The 16,726-nt window shown below is 37.8% G+C and overlaps 1 long non-coding RNA gene across 1 annotated transcript; it reads right to left on the minus strand.

The window, feature by feature from the left end:
• Positions 1-615: 615 nt before the first annotated feature.
• LOC113063066 (uncharacterized) lies at positions 616-2,642 on the minus strand. The gene is made up of 3 exons (XR_003278624.1): positions 2,556-2,642; positions 2,373-2,463; positions 616-807 (listed from the first exon to the last, which is right to left on the minus strand). It is a non-coding gene; the product is annotated as an uncharacterized LOC113063066 (long non-coding RNA).
• Between the last annotated feature and the right edge of the window lie 14,084 nt (positions 2,643-16,726).

Consider the following 16,726-nt stretch of genomic DNA (forward strand, 5'->3'; position numbering starts at 1 on the left):
TTTTGATATGGACCCCACGCAGTAACTCTGGTCTAACATACTCTCATCTTCCTCTCCCTGAGGCCTGCCTTAACGCCTATGAAGACTACTATATTCCCTATATATACAGAGCAACAAACTGGGATGTAATTTAAATGCATATATACCTAGATCTACAAGAAAATGCACTTTTCTCTGTTTACGGCAATTCAAAGTGGATTCCGGAGGAAATGTAAGTCCTATCGTTCTCGCTTTTAGATATATTGGATTCCTGACACGTTGCCATTCTGCCAAGGATGCTGACGAGAGATGAAAATACTGCGCATAATGCCGGACTCTTGTAAAGTAAGATGATTATGACATCTCGTTGCGTAGAAACAGGCCGCTCTCAGCAGCGAAGCAAGGTTAACAGGTTGTTTACCAGCTAAATCAGTTCAGGGTCTTGGAAAAAAAAACTGCTTCATGACAGTGCATTACAGAAAACGAAGAGCTTTCTTCCAATTTGGGAGGTCTTAGACAGGAAGCATCATTTGGAAAAGTATTAGGACCAACACAAGGCACGTGATTGGACGACTGCTGTCCTGGTGTGGCCCCCCTTCCTGTGCTGGCCAGGGTTCACGACAGATGGGCAAAGGCAGGCCTAAGCTCAGACTGTCTGAGACACTCACCAGGGCATGGGTCTCCTGTCCTATCAGACTCATCCTCTCAATCCCGCAAACAGGCATTTGTTTGTTGATTTGGCTGCTTTGATGCCCCATTATGCACCCTGTGCTGACAGACACAGAACACCGGCTTTCCCCTGTATTGCAGGATGTTGTGTAAACAGACCTGAAATCATGAGGAAATTTCTTTTTGAAAGAGTGATGTTTTATTCGAATGCTTCTTGATAATGTACATGCAGATGGTTGTTACAGAAAAATAAATCTCTTTGATTTATCTGTTGATTTGGAGATTTAACTTGTATCATAATATCATAAGACATAATGACTATCCCTTTAAATTCATTATATTTCCTAATGTCTCGTACAGTATGTGCTGCATTACCAACAATACAACTTTATCTAAAATAACCCGATCTGGATGCATGCTTTGATGTGCACTTGGATTTAACTGGTGCAAGTGCTGAGTTAGGACTGAGATAAACCACTGGGGTGGCTTGCTAGTCTGCAAGTTTTTTTTTTTTTTTTTTTTTTTAGGAGAGAAGTAAGGAGAAGAGAAGTGTATTGGCTTGCCGTTTAAAGCCTCTGCTCTTGACCTACTTTTCTTTAATGGAGATTCTGAGTGCGAAAAAGAGCTGTTTATCAGACGATGAAAAGCATAATGACACAATTTATTCATTCAAAGCTGAGCAGCCAGGATTCGAAATGCTGACCCTTTTGGTGGTGGGGGAGGGGGGTGGTTTGTTGTTATTTAGAAGATGTCAAATAAATGCTTTTTACGCATTTGCATTTCACAAGGCAGGCATTTTAATCATCCTATGTGATTTACTATTTAAGGGAAAGTAGTGAGAAGATGGTTTACCGAGGAGATTCGACGAAGCACTGGCACTCTTTGAGACTGTTCTTTGGAGATTTGGTCACTAGCGAATCAAAATTAGCTGAAGCGAGTCAAAATGAACTGGTTTCAAATACTGTTCCTTCATACTGTTGGTCCCGAGTGGGTTGAGCAGGTGTAGGGGGGTCTTCACGAATTCAGCGGGTGGGTACGTGCCGAGCGTCGGCAATTAGAGTCGCGTAGAACTCATGAGGTCCGTAGCACTTCAGAAAGAATTATTCAGGCCTTCCCTTTATTTGATTACGGCCGGTCCCCTGACTTTCCCTTGCCAGCGACCACAATGCAATTCACCAATTAGCTGGTGCACCTGGCCAACTGATATGTTGTCAGAGCACCGCGTTTGGTGCAGAATGCTTAATAGTTGCATCTCAATCCCCAAATTATTCACTAAAGAATATTAATATTTGATTCCTGTACCCTGTAGCTGTGTATTGGATTTTTTTTCATTTTTTTTTATTCCAACCTCCATAAAAACACAGATGTTTTATATAAATATTTTAGGTCATCAACTCTTCTCTTCCCCAATTTCTATCCCTCTATATATCCTTTCCTCATTTACTATTTGAAGCAACTATTAGTGTTTTAACACCACAGGAAAGCGGCTTCATTGAAATGCAATGAAAACTGCACAGAAAAGGCAAAGTTAACTAATGGGCTCAAATTTTCAAACGAATGCAAGATTAAAGTCAATTGAATCTCCCATTGGGTTTTGACTGAAACCCTTTGAAAAGGAGCCCCGTAGTGGTTTTCAGAAATGAAAAATAGGACTTGTTCTAAAATATTAATAACATTTTATACCCTCATTATGGCAAAGCAATTACATTTATTCAGAAACTTACTTTCGATTCTACCTTGAGGTGATTCGCACGCAGGTAATGCCACCATCAGCCTTCCGAACAGCCTTCTGCGCTGTTCTCCAAATGTACCGACCTGACACATCAAAGGAAGAGATATAATTTAATATAGGCCAAATTCAAATTTGATCTGTGCATTGTAAGTGAGAGCTCTAATACTCCATGTACCAGCGGCCTGTCATGAATCTCCAAATGCGAACGCCAACTCTAGGTACGAGACGATTCCTTTTCTTGGCGGTCGTCTGGAGGGGAATCAGAATTAGAGATCAGACGTGCAATAAAACAGTAGAATAGCGCATAAACCTTTCGGGACAGCATAACTAAGTTCTGTATGAGTGTTTTATATCAGTCTTTGTGAACTAGACATCTCCCATCAACTAGTCTGGCCTAGTTTTCCATAACAGACGCCATTAATTAAATATATTACACAATGTGCACCCTCATAGATATAAATGAAGCATGCAATACAAAAACAATTCAGAGAGGAGATTAGGCAGAAAAGTTGCATTTGTTCTGCATTGACTGCTCTCGCTCCAAACCCCCAAGTTCCTCCCCGGTTCTTCTGAGGGTTTTAGCATATCTCAAATCACACACCGCAATCCGACAAAAAGCAGCACACTTCCTGGAGCTCACACGCATTCAGATGAGAGTGACAGGGAGAAAGATTTGAAACTCCTCTCTCGTTCTCACTAGCGCACGCTCTGCCCGTAATGGGGTAGAAGTCATTAAAAACATCACTGCAGGCCTAATTAAGACGGGACATCTGGTCTCTCCTCACAGAACGGATCGCAGCCGAGTACAAATAACTCCTCCATGACAAGTTGAGAGGTGTCATACATCTCAGTGATCGTCAATCAACAGGGGACTTAGGCAACTCTTTCATCGTTAACGAGCGAATGCTTTGTTTTCCCGTTATAAGAGAAAACATTTTGACAAATTTCAAAAGGGGGGTTGGAAGCAGGGTGTCTTCTGTCATTTTTCAATTCCCCTTTTATGTTGCTGCCAATTAGTTGGTGTAAACTTTAAGTTGCCTTTGACAACGATGATTTTCACATAGCAAATGCCTGTACAATGGCAGATCTGCCACTGACAATATGAAGGAAAATGAAGACGACACTTTCACAAGATGACACTTTCAATGAGATCTGACCATAACCACAACGACCTTGAACTTTTGTTAGAGCCATCAACACCAAACAGGTTTCCTAAATACTCCTCTTTTCTTCTGTTGTTTAAATATATAAACATTGCATCTATTTATTTGCAAAATGCAAAAAAAAAAAAAATAGCATTTTCATTGTAAAAGCATTTGAAATTTCATTTAAAAAAATAATATGGTAAAATATTACCATTTAAAAGAATTATTTACTATTTTAATATATAACAACAACAACAAAAAATGATGACAAAGCTGAATTTTCAGCTGCCATTTCTCCAGTCTTCCGTGTCACATGATCCTTCAGAAATCATTCTATTATGCCGATTTCATTATCAAAATATATTTTTTATTATCAGTGCTGAAAACAAAACTAAAAAAGTTGCGCTGCTTAAAATTTGTGTGGAAATTGTAATGGTTTTTAATTCTATTCATTATATTAGATTAAAAGAACAGCAGTAACTTGAAATCAAATTATAAATTTCTTTACTGTCATACTTGATCAACCTTGCTGAATTAAAGGATTAATATATAAAAAATATAAAAATTATAAATAATATATACCTTTGACCCCAAACTTTGGAACATTATGTACTTACAGTGTGTGTGTTTGTGTGTGTGTAATGATTAAATAATATTTATTGGTATCTTACTATATTAGATACAACATAAATATAAAATGGATCAAAAGGAGCTGACTAAAGCTTTCACTGAATCTTATCTAGTGTGAAACTGCAAACTTGTTTAATACACTGTTAGCTACTCAGATGTTGTTCAGCATCAAGAACATTTGGTATCCACTTGGTGATTTGCTATGTTCGGGTATTTGTCACTCTTTTATGAGATTAGACAGCTTATCAAACATTAATAAGTGGATAGGAATTCACAGCGTGCTACAAAAACGATAACACTTTGCAAAAAGGCAACAGCACAAAGGTTTATAAGAAACCATATTAAATAACTTAAATATACTTTTACCAATATGTTTTTGTCTAGTTTTGTATATTCTTGACAATGTATTTTAAAAAATGTAATTTACATTATTTTAAAGCATTTTAAAATATACAGTGCTCTATATATTTAAATCCAAGAAACCCATCTGTAAACATAACGCATCTGAAAAAAATTCAGCTAGAAATATACTAAATATTTTTAATATAGTTTGAAAAGAGTTCAAGAGAGGTTCTGCAAAATAAGTCCACAGAAGAAAGTCATTCAAGTTTCGAATGACAAGTGGGTGGTTAAATAATGACAAAGTGTTCATTTCTGGGTAAGCTAACCCTTTAAGACTGCCTTCGGTTCAATAATTCAGGTTTACAATAAAGCACCTTGCATATGGCCCTGAACTATCTGTGCTTTTATCACTTAAATAAGTAGCAACAGCACAAAGGTTTAAAGTTGTACAGAGCAAACTCTCCAAGAAAAAGAAGAACAAGAATACAAAGATGGATAAAAAAAAAAAATATTTAAAGAACAAAGGCAAAACAACCAGACCTAGTCAGAAGCTAAGGGAGACAATGCATGAAAATAATTGGAGCCCAAGGGGTGATATTGTTCTCCTGAAATAATAATTACTGTTATGGACTGTGTGCAAACACTTTAACACTAAGGGGGGGGGGGGGGGGGGGGGAAATCACATTCCTATCAATAATCACTTCTACAGCGATGCGGTCGAGCTTCATTTATACATGTCATTATTTCAGTGCTTTGCTGCTTCGATTTTTTCACCAATATCACCTTGCATTTTAATTAGATAAATAATAGAAGCAGAACTCTCGGACTGAACCCCATGACAACTTCAGTATGCTTCACAGTCGAAAGGTGCTCTCCAACCCTGATTGTGTATAATTCTAATCAGAACCTCGCCATCGTATAGATAAGACAGAGTAGCAGATAATGCATTAAAAAAAAAGCCCATCGAGTCTAAAATAAGGCAATTTCTATGTAAATCGGCAATAAAGCAGAACTTTCCTAACTGCTGAGGGCAGTCGCATTATTGACATGCGGGCTGTTCGGAAATTGTTTAACTGCTTGATAGCAGGTATCTGGCCAGATATTTGCTTACCTTTCCTCTTCCATTAATGTTCCCTGTAATATTAAGCCATCTTCCATGCACGCAAACAGACGCCGCTCGCTCTTTAGCATCTGATTAGCGGCCAGTAATTCTATCTCCACCAATGACTGCACTGTAAGATTGCCCACAATATTATGTGCAGGATAAAGCATATCCATCCATCTCGAATTGAACTCTGGGATGCATTATTGATTGACCAGCGAGATTGTGTCAGGAAAATAAGTGCCACTGGGTTAGTTTAATATGAATGATAATGCACAAGGGCCTTGGTGAACCATCAAAGCTAGGTCTGTTTTCATAGGTAGCAGCACGCTTCTATTATGAAGCCTGAATCTGACTCATGCTTGCTCTTTGTTTGACGTAAAGTTAAGTTTCCACAACTTTGAAATGAGATGATAAAATAATTCGGGTGTCAGCGGTTCTCTTATTGTAACTAGGGCTTATATTTCCCTGCAGGCCTCCTAGAGGGATTATGATTATACAGTAGATTAACACTTTTATCCCTATCTGTGAGCAGCGAATTATCGGTAGATGAGGCACAAACCAACGAAACGCGTCATATTCGTAGAAATCGCTCACAATGTTCTACACTATCGACTTTTAACCCCAAAGCTGATCGAACTTGTCTGTAGTACAAGTTGAGGTAGACTGGATGGGATTTCCATTGTAAGTCTATGTGTGCACGTGTCTGTAAATGACACTGTAAGCTTAAAATGTAAAGGTTAAACCTTTTGAGTGAGAACTACGTTAAAGTATTAAGCATGTATGTTCTGTGTAGCCGGTGAATGCCAGTTAATTCAGAGTCAAGGTGCATGGCCATGTCTTGTGCCCTGCTGAAATTTGTTTTGGGTTTCTAGTGGAAACTCATTTAGAAGTCAAACATAGCAGGCGCAAATGTTACAGGGATAGTTTATCCAAGCATGAACATTCGGACATTGATCACTCACACTCATGTTGCTCATAATCTGTATTATCTTCTTTAATCTGAATGTTTTCTGTTGTCCATACAATGAAAGTAAATGGAGAATGGGGTTATCAAGCACCAAATATGACAAAAATAAATAAATACTTCAAAAACACCAAAAATATTTAGTGTAGAAGTAATTTTCAATGACAAATTTATAAGAAACCATATTAAATAACTTAAATATACTTTTACCAATATGTTTTTGTCTAGTTTTGTATATTCTTGACAATGTATTTTAAAAATGTAATTTACATTATTTTAAAGCATTTTAAAATATACAGTGCTCTATATATTTAAATCCAAGAAACCCATCTGTAAACATAACGCATCTGAAAAAAATTCAGCTAGAAATATACTAAATATTTTTAATATAGTTTGAAAAGAGTTCAAGAGAGGTTCTGCAAAATAAGTCCACAGAAGAAAGTCATTCAAGTTTCGAATGACAAGTGGGTGGTTAAATAATGACAAAGTGTTCATTTCTGGGTAAGCTAACCCTTTAAGACTGCCTTTGGTTCAATAATTCAGGTTTACAATAAAGCACCTTGCATATGGCCCTGAACTATCTGTGCTTTTATCACTTAAATAACTAGTCTCAGCATATGCACAACGTCTTTTATTTAAATGCTATAGGAAGAAATATACAAAGAGCAAATGCAATAAAAAATAACATTTAAATGAAATTATAATGTTTTGTAGGATCCAAGGGCGGATTGCACAACCTGAATATCATGCCACGGTGATCTCATTTTAGTATTTCGTGTCTAGTACAGTGCTAGAGAGCATTGTTACATCACAGTACTTTCTGGTGTTCAAGTTTGCAAGGCATGTGCAGTAGCTGTGGGGTGTAATTTATTCATGTTGTTTTCTTTATATATTCACACAGTGGAAATCTGTTGAGACTCATTGGCCGTCTCCTGAGCACTGGTCGGAGCAATGAAGAGAAAGAGAAGGCCTGATGGCAGTTAATTATTAAAAATGTCAAAAATAATCACTAATTCCCTGCAAATTTCCACTGTCATCAAACCTGTAGCGTACATCTGAATTCTATTCAGCAGGTCAAAGGCGCAGTATGGGAGCCGCTAATAGCAATGCAACAAAAACTCTCGCAGATGCATTGAGGAATGGTTTTGTAAGCTGCTACACAGAGGCTCAATAAATGATGGTTAAAACATGACCTCCATCCTACCAACATATGTCGTAACTGAAAACTACTTTCACCTCTATTTGCGCTGCTTTGTGCGTGAGATGTTTCAAGGTGGCCTCATTTGAATCAAGGCTGTCATAGCGCTTGAATAGGAAAGGATGTATAGAATCTTAATAAAACCCTGCACCATGGGCTGCTTTTACATGAAAGCACTTCATCTGTCCTTTAGATGCCATAGGAGATTATTTAGCTAAATAATTGTCTCTCTCATTTTAGGCTTTATGTCTGGGCTCTTTGTTAAGCTTTTGTCCTGTGTAACCTTTTGTACAAATCTATTTGCTCTCTGTATAGAATTTCCAGTTTCAAGAACACCAAATTTTTTTCTAACAATGCTTCACAATTTTCCTAGATAGCTGGGTGGGCGGACGGACGGACAGACAGACTGACTGAAAGAGAAGAAAGAGAATAAGAAGGACCAATTAAAATCTCTGGTTTATATGATGTTTGCTATTCAATCTGTGTGAGAAACGTGTCGTTATATCCAGTTATCTTGTTCAAGTGCATCCACTGAAAGCAAAACTAATGGAATTCTGTGCGGTGGGCTGTCTGCCGTTTTCTGATCACAAGAAGATTGCACTATTGACCAAATGTCAGGCGCTGAGAGATGCAATGATTGAATAAAAGAGTATACATAATCGAAGGCGAGAACTCTGCCAGGGCCGCCTTCTGTTGCCTCTCTAACTACACCCTGGGAAATTCTCAAAAAATCATTACCCCTCCCATCACCCCAAACACACACATGCACACGCTGCTGTCATCCCACCTCTGCTCTCTCGTGATGATCTCTTGAAATGCTATTTGTTTTTCTCATTAAAAGCAAATTTTATATATGTCTCTCTCGCACACGCCACATCTCTCATTCCAATGCATTTCTGCCCTGGTGCCAACAAACTGCTGCTTGGTTTCTGTCAGAGGACATGTTGTGAAATATTTGGAGCCCAAATTAATGTGCTATTACTACAGGAGGACTGAGCTGAAGATGACAGAGAGGCTCAGGATATTTAGATCACTACCAGATTGGTTACTGGAAGGAAAAGTGGGCGTTGACCCCTGGAGACCAATAGACCGCCCCAAAAAAACATAACTCACCTAAGGGGGAGGAGGAGGCAGCCAACAGATTAAATTCTGATTAGGGAGAAGTTGCCCAGAGGAATTTATTGGTCACTTGAGAGGCTGAGTGATGTTCTACCAGCCTGACAACTGCTTGAACATGCTAATGACGCTGTTGCATTTATAAATGCAACACAAATGTGCCAAATGAAAAATGTATTCCTTCAAAAAGAGGATTTTTTCCCCCCTCTGCTTCTGTTCTAAAGTGATCTAAATCTGTCAGAGGTGAAATAAATTACACCTTCTCAGGAAAGCAATGGATTTTTCTTTTTTTTAAGGTTTTGGCTTATAGTCTGTATTTTATATCTATTCTGTGAAAATACATTTATAAAATTGTAAAAGGTACAGCTCACTCAAAAATAAAAGTTTTGTCATTCTTTACCCCCTTACACATTTGTCTTTCCATACCAATAAGACTTACTTTCTAAAGCAAAGGAGAATTTTTTAGCATTGGACTGAATTCTTATTTCTATGCCATTCCATATCTATAATTGAAATGAATGAGATGTCAAAAAGGACACAAAGCATAATAAAAATATTCTTTAGTCATATTTTTAAGTGAGGAATAGAAATATTCAATAATAATCTTCAACTCCAGTGCTCTGACCAACTCATCGAATCAGTGAGTTGAACTCAAGAACTGAATGTGAATGAATCAATTCGATTGTTTTTGTGAATCAGATCAATTGTATTCATCGGAGAGATCTGACTTCCGAACACACACAATAAAATTTTTAATAATAACTGTTCACAAATTAGACTTATTGGTAAATGTAATGCACAATTTAATACAATATACGATTAATTTGTTGCTGATTAAATTATACAAAAACGAACTGAAACAACCTATGTGATACATTTATGGCATAAATATAAATATAAATTAAATTAATTAAAATTCAATTAAATATATAAATATATAATGTAAATTAATATACGAGTAATGTTTTTAAATAAATAAATACATTTTTATGTTATAAAATTATAGCCATGCTATAAATCTATTATTAATGATCAAATAAAAAAAATACATTATTAAAAATAATTCAATAAATCAAATGCACAACCTACTTTATATATTTATGGTGCTTGGGCATCCTTTTTTTGAAGAACCCCCCCTCCCAACCCAACGTAACTGTACTCTCTTTACATTTCAAGGCAGCAAGACAAAGTCATACAGATTTTGGAGGCACAAGTAAATGTACCTTTGTAAGTGTGATGACAACTTTTTTGTTGCATCTGTGCTCTCATAGAAACAGCTCAAGTCCCTCCCTCTCCCACTTGTGCATGCAATTACACCTAAATGCACTAAAACGATTGACTGAACCATGTGAAGGGCATTTACTTTTTGTGAAGCGTGACATAATCGGAGAGGTTTAGATTCCTTTTTATCAGGAGGCCCAGGTAACGATGAAGGCCTGGGATCCATTCAGAATTCTCATTTACAGCTAGGAGAGGATGGCCCCATCTGTTCCATGGCAAGACCCCTTCCAGCAATCTTTGATATCACTGAATGCTATTAGCTGAGGAAGAGGCTGGGCTAATGGACCTTTAAGAGCTCATTTATTTGAAGCAATTATTTTGATGCGACCCCTTTTTGGAGTTTAGCATTGCCCTAACAAACGGGAAGATTATGCCATGTTTGGAGGAGAATGCATTTGACTGAAGGACACAATGAACTGGAGAAGGAGGAAAGAACTCATTTCAGGGAGGCAGATCCACAAACAAGTGCTCAGTGTACCCTGATGTCAACTCAAGGTAGTGGTTTTCAGTATTCACGAGCGCAGGTTTGAACCAATCAGTTTTTAACAGAACGTTGCAATAGCGAGAAAGAAAAACAATCTCGAAAAGGAAGCAACTGAGTCAGCAGCATTGCCTTTACAGTAGGCCAGGCCTTCACATCAAAATGGAGATTGAAGAACTCAAAGACGCCGATCATATGTCTTCTACTGCACAAAGGCATTAATACATCGGCTGTCCCACTGTGGAATAAGTCTTTGCCCAGTTCTGACTCCAGTTATGTTTACACACTATAGGGGGAAATGCTGTGATGGATAGACCTCAAATACTTTTCTTTATATTATTTATGCTATTGTTTTGAGGAGTTAAAATATTAAATAAAAAAGCCCAAGAAAAGCATTTCTAGAGGACAAATACTCTATTTACGAGGATTTTTTTTTCTCTCAAAAATACACAGAATTTCTGTCCATTTGTAAAATATATTAAAACCAATAATGTGAACAACTATTGCTGCTACCTATAAATAAAAAATATTTCACAAGATAATGCACATAATAATAATAAGAATAAACCATTATTTGCATAACATTATATAAAACATTGGACTATTTAACATTAAACCATTATATATATATACTTTTCAATTTTCACTCCGGTATGTAAAACCTAATGCATAACATCTAAATATCTATTGAATGCTAACATTCTGTTAAAATTCACACATCTGTTCTGTTAAGAAAGGTGCTTTAACACATGCATGAGCAATGCAATTGGCTAAACACCCAGCATAATTCAGTGAAACAACATATCAAAAATTACAAGGGCATAACCAACTACAAGAAGAATTGCGTGGCTTGAGAAGCGTATCAAAAACTTGTGTTGCATGTTTTGCATTTCAAGAGCTTTTCTTTTTTTGCAACACACTCAGAATCTCAACAGATCAACTTTCGACTTTAAAAAAAAAATTGCAATAAAGAACACTTAGTCCCTAGCTGCACATATAAACGTCTCCTTCTCCCTCCCTCATGACCGGGGTGCATTTGAGAATATCACTCACTTTGCTAGGATATGAAAGAACTAAGAGCCGAAAGAACATTGCAGTGGCTTCAATACATGACATTCTCAAAGTAAAAAGATCAGTTAAATCTTTCATGATTATACCTGTTTCATTGAATGTTCCAATCAACCAAATGTAGACAACCTCTGCAATTTACAAGTACTGCGAGTTTGTGATATACTTTGTACCCTTTGGAAAAGGGTACATCCGCTTCTTGCCAGCTTTATTTTATTTATTTTTTTAAATCTTAGCAGTATTCTGAGATCAGACAATGAGCAAGTGATGCAATATCATGGCCTGGCGGACTCAGTAATGTAGTCAATGGTATAAGTCCTACTGCAATTTAAAACTGCTTATCTGAGCTGAATCCAGATGGGAAATCACTCCCAAACAGTTTTCTCTTATAACCACTCGTCGGGGCTTAGCCAGGGTGGTGTTCATCTCTGCACAGAGGATGCGCAAATCACTTTAGTAAAAAAAAAAAAATGTAAGGCCTCATGAGCCATTTGATGAGACGCCGGCTCATAGGCCTCTGTCTCCCGTCTTCAATTTGGTGGGCCCAGTGCTTCAGCTCAGTTGCGCATCCACTTCCATTTTCAATATTGCTTCTGCTATCATGGCGAAAGAGTACCTGCAAAGACAGACAGCCTCATATTGGAAAATAATGGGCCTTGAACTACCTGAGCTGTACAGTCTCTCTACACTCAACTATGTTTTTTGTGTTTCTTTCTGTTCATCTGCCATTAAAATCTTTGCATTTCCTGACAAAGCCACAGATATATTCATCCCAGTTGTTTTACGTGTGATAATTCAGCATGTTTGAAGAAGGTGCACTTTATGGGCTACTGTGAAGATGGCGTCAGAGCAATCTGAACTACAATGCGGCGCGATGTGAGAGGAGGGTGTCTGAAATGCCTTTTCGCACCCTCCTGAGAACGGTATCCGGTCTGATCGTCACTGGAGGATTGGTAACTATTCCACCGGGTCCCCTGACATGCAAAGAGAGCAGCCAATTAAAACATGAAGGAGGGGACTCGCAAGCTCCTACACAAAAACACAGAGGGAAATAAAAAGGAGAATAGGGGAATGTGTGCGATAGAGAGAGAGAGAGGGAGACGTAGAGACAGGAGTGAGATGTAAAGATTCTCAGTTTGCTTGTACATCAACCCCGTTTTCGTCGCTGTGTACCATATGAATCAGGGAAAAAAGCCTCAATCCTGGTTGGCTTTGAACCACCAAAAGAAGCTTGAACTACACGCCTAATTTGCAGCTTTATGCCAGAACACATTCCCATCATGCTCACAGGGGTTGTGACATGAGACACCAAAAAAGGAATTGGTGCCCCATCCCAGTCTGCCGGATGTTTTAATATTCTCTGCCTTCCGTACTAGGGACTGTATGTGATGAAGACAAACTGGTTGATGTATGGGTATAGCTCTCTATTAGCTTAGGGGGTTTCAAACTTTTGGAGCTCCAAAGGGAGTACATGAGTTCATATTAAACAATAATTGTCTAGTTTATCATGCCTCCTGCATAGAATTGCTCTTTATAGATGGAAATATGTAACTGCCTTTATTTATTAGAATGTGGCCACTTGGAAGGGTGCCATAATATTTGTGGATTCTTGGCATCAAAATTCTTACTAATTTCTTCCAAGGTATGTCATGACTTAAAGCTCATCTATCAGGTCATGAGTTAATTACTTTAAGTGCTGTTGGAGAACATAGCCGTATAATAATAACAACATGTACTCAAAAGGATAATTTACCCCAAAATCCTGTCATTAATTACTCACTGTCTTATTGTTCCCAACCCATAAGTCCTTTGTTAATCTTTGGAACACAAATTAAGATTTTTTTGATGAATTCAGAGAGTTTTCTGACCCTCCATAGACAGCAAGGGTCCTACCACATTCAAGGTCCAGAAAGCATGTATCGAAGACTGACCTGAAAAAGAAGAAATTATTGTATGAAGCATATTTCAACGTCTGTAGACACGTTCTTTCACCTTTAACATACTAAGCAGAACCTAAAAAACAATTTACTTTGGCATTGTTAAACAAGGAACATTTGCTTAGATACCTCTGCCAATTTAATTACTTTTGAATCTGATGGCTCCTTACCTCCCGTGACATTATGGGATAGTGGTTCTGCATACTGTGTTAAAGGGAAGTAAACATATTCACACACAGGACTTGACTCTGGACATTGGGGTAATTGGACACTGGATAATTGGCGCAGTTTTATGATGTCACATGCTTGTGCAGTAGCCATCGAGCAGATCGCAAAGAGTGACAGTTGTTCTAGCCACTGTGAAATGTGGCGATTAGCCATCTTAATTAGCTGTCGTCTACAGCTCAGGCCCCCCTTTGCATGATGGAATGTTGTTCTCCAAGAATCGATCATAGCAAAGCTGAGGCAATCGTCTTTAAATCCTTTTTTTATGCCTCCAACTTACATACTAGAAAAGGTTGCAAAGTTAGTCAAGGCTGTATCAGAGAGATTCACCATCAGGGTCCAAAATATTAGTCAAAGAATGACATCTAAAAGCCACTTCAACTGATTTTCCTTTCAATCTTAGTTGCATAGCCTTACCTTGAGAGCACTCAATAGCATGGAAATAAGTGTATTGCTTTGACTATGTCTCTTGCTTTAGGCCTATGAGTTTTGGAATCTGCCAAATTCGCAGCCCTTGCTGAAAGTGAAGGTTAATATTTCTCATTCAAACAACAGAGCTGTAGGTGCTTAGAATGCCACCTATTGACGTGCAGAAAATTAATTTCATACTAAGTATGTTTTGAAAAGCCCACCAAAGCACAAATGCATCTATTCGAATGGCCAACAAGGGTTTGAACACTTACCTTACTCAGTTCCAGATCATTTTTGTAATGAGGCTATTGTCAGGCCTGTCTGCGCATGCTTTTAGTTCATCCCGGGGACCTCACCTTGTGTGTTTTTGAGTCAATTAGCATTGGGGAGGAGAATGAGCTAGAGGCTATGGCACTGAACAGAGAGGTGATGTCCTTCAATGCATCGAATAAAGGGAGAGACTGTACGGCGTCAAAGCTGATGGAGGATGGGTCGTCATGTCATTGCCTCTCGTGTGCTGATCAAGGTTTAGCTTGAATCGCAGGCTTAATTATTTTAAGAAATGGCACAGCGCTGATCTCAGATCAATGTAAAAGGGCAACTTTTACGGTAGCAACACCATGTCATTACACTGACTGACGCGTGTGGGTGGGAAAATTGCAGCAAGAACGCAGGAGAACATCAGTGACATCAATCATCGCTTCATCTTGCCAATTAGTGCTCCCAGATATACATGCAGATGAAAATCAGAGCCTCATCTAACTGGCTGACAGACTCTGAGATCAACCCTCCAGCCTCCAAAACAGCATCAGCAGTGCCAAACTTTACAGCGAGATGTCTGGTTTTGTTCCTGGGCCTCTGGAGTCATTTGTCACCGAGACAAAGTTGCTTGCATATTTTGACTCCTTTTATTTGCAATCAAGACAAAGCAGACGTGATTAAGAGACTTTTGATGGGTCAAAAGGGGTGCATTGCAACTTAGCCTTCATTTTGCTTTATTTTAAGCATTAATACAACAATCAATTTAATTATGAATACAAACCTATTTTCACCGTGTATAGTATATGTGAAGATTTGACAGTACAAGGAAATGAAAGGTGAGGTTCAGCGGCCTCATTATTTGTAGTTAGCTTTGGGGAAAAATCTTTTATAAGATTTGAAAAAAAAAAGTCTGTCTACTCTCACTATAGATAATGAGATTGAATACACAAGCTTAATGCATGACAGCTTGGTGTTAGTAGATATGAATATTAAAGAGATTGCAATTGTATATTTAGGGCTGTGACTAAATGGACTTAATGGAATAAGATTTAGTTGAAGTTTAACATTTTGTTTAATTGATTGGGCGATGTAGGAGTTGGAAAAGAAATTGTTTAATTTGCACTAGTGGTTGTGCTCGAAATGAAATACTTGAGTTTTCAAAGATAAACCTTGAACTGAAAAATACTGACTCTACACGTATGCACCAATAATTGCACTGCTTTTGAGCAGAATGATCTCCAACGACAATTATACTGCAATTTACAGCATCTTTTTATGTGTAGTGTGTATATAACAAGTATTGTTTTGTGTAGTACACAAACTAGAGGTTCCATCACAAGCAAGCCACCATCTTACTGTCAACTGATGCTCAGCACTGCAATCAGGGATTGTCGGCAAGAGATTAAAAGATATTTTCCTCTTCAGGCGGAGTAAATTGGTTTTGGATTAAGGCTGATTGATTGCCACAGAGGTATACAGCAGTCTGTTTGAAATGCTTAGTTCCAAACACACAAGTCATTTCAACCGAGCTACTCAAGGAAATCATGCTGGATAGAATCAATAGATATTATGTAGCAGGTACCAGTATTGCTCAAGGTTATCATTAAAGGCTTCTAGAAATATTATTCAAAGGCTCATCTTCTTGTGGTTTTGAAAACATGACTGTGTGTGGCCTACCACTGAAAAGGCACTGGCTGGTTTATTGACTGTAAAGGCTCCATTGTGATTGAAGATTTAATTGGAAAGCATAAATCTGACCTCCAAACTCTAACGTGACCTAGAAGCTCAAGGTAAAATGACAGCAAAATATTCATCATAAAAGATATTTAATCACATAACATGTTTAATTGTGGGCTCTATGTTACTTGGATGAAGTACTACTATTCCTACATGAATCCATCACATTTGCAACCCAGAAACTCTATTTTGGAATGATTATATTTACACGACACACAATGTAATGACCTAATTAATTCAATGGTTATTTTGTCTGTAAATGTATGCAACCTTTTAAAAAGCAGCAGTTTACTCTAAACATAATGATTACAAAAATGCTAACATCACAAATCAGAAAGGTTGACATGAACAATAGGACTTTAACATCCATAAAATCATCCTGAGAGCCCATGTGTAAGGGAGTCGCAAATTAAAATGATCTGATCTCACTGCAGACCTTCCTACT

This window comes from Carassius auratus, chromosome 4, assembly GCF_003368295.1.
Source record: "Carassius auratus strain Wakin chromosome 4, ASM336829v1, whole genome shotgun sequence".
NCBI classification, from domain to species: Eukaryota; Metazoa; Chordata; class Actinopteri; order Cypriniformes; family Cyprinidae; genus Carassius; species Carassius auratus.